The sequence below is a fragment of the Cucurbita maxima genome, unplaced genomic scaffold, assembly GCF_002738345.1.
Source record: "Cucurbita maxima cultivar Rimu unplaced genomic scaffold, Cmax_1.0 Cma_Scf00729, whole genome shotgun sequence".
NCBI classification, from domain to species: domain Eukaryota; kingdom Viridiplantae; phylum Streptophyta; class Magnoliopsida; order Cucurbitales; family Cucurbitaceae; genus Cucurbita; species Cucurbita maxima.
The window spans coordinates 1-5,270 of NW_019272745.1; the positions used below are offsets into that span (position 1 = coordinate 1).

Consider the following 5,270-nt stretch of genomic DNA (forward strand, 5'->3'; position numbering starts at 1 on the left):
AAGTCTATTGACACTACTGTAGGGTTTAAAAACTTGGTTGTTGTTGCTGTTACTTGAATTGGAAACACTCTTAGCAACAACAACCTTGTTTATACACTCCAGTTGGTGTATAGGGTTCCATATTTTAGGTCATGCTACCACCATGACTCCCTTCACAATCTTTCCCAAACTCTTTCTAAACTCGGCTGCATATCCTGTGCTATCCAACTGACCTATAGAGATCAAATTCTTTTTGAGATCAGAAATATTTCTGACATTCTATAATTCCCACCCACTCATTTCCTGTTAGAGTTTATATGTAGACATCTCTCTTCCCTTCAATCTCCAACGTTTTGTTGTCGGCAATATACACCTTCCTAACATTTCCTTATTTGAAATTTTGAAAACAAATTCTTACTTGGAGACGAATGAAACGATGGAACTGAATCTAAAATCCAAAATTCAATTGGGTTATTCACGCTAAGGATTAAAGCATTCTCAGTATCTTCTGTTGAATATATGGAATTATTGTTATCTTCAAATTTGTGATTTTTCTTTTCATCAATTTTGTACAATCTGTCTGAAAGTGTTATTTTTCTCCACAATTTCAACACTTTACGTTTTGTTTGTTTGGAGATTTTTCACGGTTTCTTAATTTTGATCGCCCATGTTTGTTTGGGCTCTTTGATTTACTTTCTCCTCTTCGATCAACAATGAAAGCATTGTCTGATGAATCTCCTATTTCCCGTTTAGGCTTTCGCTGACATCTTGAATTTCATTAAATTTTAATTTATTAGATTGTCGTGAACTGTTGATTGCAGCAACAACAGTATACCATGACTCGAGTAAAGATTACATAAAAATCAATGCTTTAATTTCATTTTTTAACATAATTTCTACCCAACTCAATTGACTTACAATCATGTTGAACTAATTTATATGGTTTGCAACAAATCGACATTTGTAGATTGAACAACCTCTGGATCAAATACACCTTGTTCATAGCCGACGTATTTTCGTACATATTTGTCAACACCTTCAATAGGCCAGATGTCGTCTTCTCTTTGATGATGTTGAACGTCATGTTTCTGGACAGCGTCAACCAGATTAACCCTACGGCGTGTATGATTAGCCCTCAAAATCATATCTACACCCATCAGAACTAAAATGTCCCAAAATGCACTAAAGGAGAACGTGACAAGTTGTTGTTTTTTTACTTTTAGCTTATAACATTGCTGTATTTGAAATTGTTTTTAACGTATTTCCTCGCTCACGTTTTCTAAAATATTTCTTCTAAACGTGATAGGAGTGAGTCGTGCAAGGAAGAAGGATTTTGGTTCGTTTTTTTGTAAAAAATTTGTACGCCTTTCCTAAAACCTTTAGCGGACAACATACCCAAAACAGATGCGCTACACCTCGTCTCACCCCTCCAGAGCATATGGATCCACCCAATCGATGAACACTCAAACCAAACTCGCCCATACTTTTTGGCACAGGGATGCGAGAACCAATCCGAGTAATCTACAATGGGGAGACCCCTTAAAGCAACAAACGAAAATGGCTCGGTTGATAGCAGGGTTAAAGAAAAGGTGAGTATGAAAAGACATATCGCGTAATCGTCCCTTTAAGCAGCTTCATTCTTTCTCTATCTTGGAACCGACTTTATGGAAAAAAATCAGTCTTTAAGCTGAAAGTGTGACTGTTGGGTATGGATAAGCGAACCACTTGGTTCGGGGGAAACCGGAGATGTTGGCTAAGAAAGCTAAGCAGGCAAGTACAGGATGAAAAAAATGCACATACAAATTGATTGACATGATCCCTCTCCCTCTCTCTTTGGCTAGTTGGCTAGTTACACGATAAGCGGGAAAGCATACCAGGCAAGGAAAGAAAGGTTGCTCGATCTCTTGTAAGGCCAACCCTTAACGGCGAGCTCACCAGGCAATGCTACAAGTCCAATAGAAGTCCAAGGTTTCGTCTACTACGGACTAGGAATCTCTTGGAGGATCTAACATGAAATGAGAAATACATTCGATTATGGCAACTAATAGATAACGAACTTTTTGGTAGAAATTGAATGATCCCTTGGCTCGGGCAAGAAAAGGAAAAGGTAGTCGTACTCCTACTTTTTCCGTCGCACGAGAGGAAAGTTTGAGCTGAACGATTGAATCACACTAGGTAAGAAAGGCGGGCCTAGCAGGTTTCTCCAAACGTATAAACAAAAAGAAGATACGGATACACATACATTCTCGCATGGAAGAACCTAGCTGAACCAGATCAAGGGTCCTAACCTCGTTCGACTGATCTTCTTTGGCTAGCCCCCACCACTTGTAATGAGGTCAACCCGTATGTGCTTTTTCTTTTCGTTTAGCGAGATAGCGTACCAGCTCTTTCAGCTCATAGCAGTAGTATGAAAAGCGGAATCCTCATCCTGAGTCGAGTTCACATTTCCATATGAATCGACATCGGCCAAACCAAGGGCTTCTATTTTTTCTTTTACGAAAGCGAATTTAACAGTTTCGATAAAACCAACCACTTTTAAAGAAGGAGTCGCTCTATCTTGATTACCGTGGACATACGCATCTCCCTCTTTAACTTTGCCTACCATGAAAAGGATAGTTCCCTCACGATAGGCCCTCCTAGCTGTCGAACGTCTTTCGATCAATCGAGAGAGGTATAGAATAGTACAACAAACCAACAAGACAAGAATGGACTCATAAGATGGGCGGTCAGGGAATTGATTTCATTTGTGTTATCCGCCAAGGAAATGATCAAGGAATTCTCTATACACGGCTGAGAGATGACCATAATGTTGCACATCCTGAATAAGTACCGTAGCCAAGTGAAGCTTTTGAAAATGAAAGCGTGTATAACTCAGATCCATTTTCTCTTCGATTCGCAAACTTTAGATCTTATCTTACCTTCGTCTCTGGGTGACTGAGAGAGAATTTGGGCCTGGCGTGCAACCGGTTCGGTCAACAATAAGGTACAAAGTGGATTGATTAAATGGGCTTGAAGTTCCATTATCGTTAGGTCGAAGATCTCTACTAGGTTTAGTGCACTTTGGTAGTTGCGAATGTTGCCGTAATCGAATGTCTTTCTCATTCGACATTCTCTCTTACCAAGCACTCATACTCGCAAGGGTTGAGGAGACAGTCCGTGAGATAATTGGGCTTCGAGATTGCGTATACACGAAAAGAGCTCGCTTTTGACTTTCTACCTCAGCGTTTTGTGCCCGGTTCCGGTTCAGGAAAGGATCTGATCTCTTTCATTGGAGCACATTGATGCCGAAGGAGTCTTCGGAACCGGTGGAGAGGCTATGATGACTTCAGGCTATTCAAATAGCATGACTGATACCACAAAGAAAGGATATCTAAGTCACACTTGTGAAATTTCTTTTTCATAAACTTGCCTGATGATTGATAAGGTAAGGGATTTTAAAAGACAAAAGAATGACAATTCTATGTGATAGAAAGAAAAGGAGATTTTTTTTTTTTTCATTTTGTGTGGTTCGAACCTATGGCTCTTTGAAACTTCTTGCATAATTCATTTTGATCCAATATACTTGAGACCTCTCACACCCGAAACAATAATCATACACCACTAGACCAAATGCCTTTATAGCAAGTCTATAGTTCTTAGTTGCTGTGCCTCAATACATGAAATTTACATAAATTGTGCATGCATTTGCCACAAATTCCTTTGGTTGGGTTAGGCCTGATAATTATTTTAGTGCTTTTTTTTCTTTCCGAGGGCATTTAGAGAATCGAACTCGAAACCTCTTGCACCCAAAAGAAAAATCATTCCACTAAACCAAATGTCCTTATTATGGGCTATATATTAAGTTTTTTATGTAATGTATCATCATTATTTCATTTATTTTCTTTGTTAATAAAATCCATGAGCAATAATCATTATTATATCTTTTAGATCTAGACCGCTGTTAAATTATTTACATAGGGTTTGCGACAATTACTGTATTGAGAAGAAAATAGTGTAAGTTTTATTGAGAAGAAAATAGTGTAAGTTTTAGTTTGATAGTTCCATTTGAGACACATCTCGTGAGTACACAAGTAAAACAAATATCGAAAGTTAGGATTTGGGTAGGCATGCCTATTGAAAGTGGAAAAGATAAAATGATATTAAAAGAGCATCATCATTATAGATTTAATTGCCATAATTTTTGGTTTCTTAAGATTAAGATGGAAGAATATACATTTGGTTGTTGAATTGTTTTCTTTGAGGAAGTCATCAAATTCTCTCTCCACAAGTAGCAATATAACTACTCGATTTCTTTCTTTACTTACAATAAGTCCTCTCTCTATATGTGCTTGTGGGACATTACTCTCTTTTATCTATAAAAATGGCATAGCCATAATGATATAATAATCCTTATATAAGTATGTTTTCTTTTTCTCTCCTACCCACCTTATGCATAACATGTTAAATTAATCCTTATATAAGTATGTTTTCTTTTTTTCTCGTACCCACCTTATACATAACATGTTAAATTAACTCATACTTAAAAAAAATAATTTCTTTCTTTGTCATGAATAAGGAAAAATTGAAAAGAAACAATATTATTTAATAATAGATAGTCTCTTTTTTGGAGATGCAGGGTATCGATCCCTGTACCTCTCACATGCAAAGCGAGCGCTCTACCATTTGAGCTACATCCCCATGATTCTTACATCCTAAAACCCTAAATGTCCCATCATCAATAATAGTGAAAATAAAAAAAATATCAAAATATTAATAACAAATAGTTTGTTTTGGTGATGTGGGGCATCGATAATTGTGAAAATGAAAAAATATTATAACAAATTAAATACTTTCTTTTGGAGATGCAGGTTATCAATCTTCGTACAACTCGCATGCAAAGCGAGCGCTCTACCGTCTAAGCTACATCTTCACAATTTTTACGTCACAAAAACATAAATGTCTCGTTCACAATTTTTACGTCACAAAAAAATAAATGTCTCGTCATGAATAATAGTGAAAATGAAAAACTATCGCTACTCATTATGTCATAAATAAGAAAAAATTGAATAGAAATAAAATAGTAATAGCGAATAGTTTCTTTTGGAGATATGGGGTATCGATCCAATCCCCGTACCTCTCGCATGCTAAATGAGCAAATAGAAATAAAATATTACATCATAGAACCCTAAATTTCCCATCATCCATAATAGTGAAAATGAAGAAAATCTAGAAATGCAGGGTATCGATCCCCAAATCTCTTGCATGCAAAGCAAGCGCTCTACCATCTAAGTTGTATCCCCACAATTCTTACA

General features: G+C 36.8%; 1 non-coding gene across 1 annotated transcript; it reads right to left on the minus strand.

Moving 5' to 3' along the window:
- Positions 1 to 4,583: 4,583 nt before the first annotated feature.
- On the minus strand, positions 4,584 to 4,656 carry TRNAA-UGC. The gene has a single exon. It is a non-coding gene; the product is annotated as a tRNA-Ala (tRNA).
- Between the last annotated feature and the right edge of the window lie 614 nt (positions 4,657 to 5,270).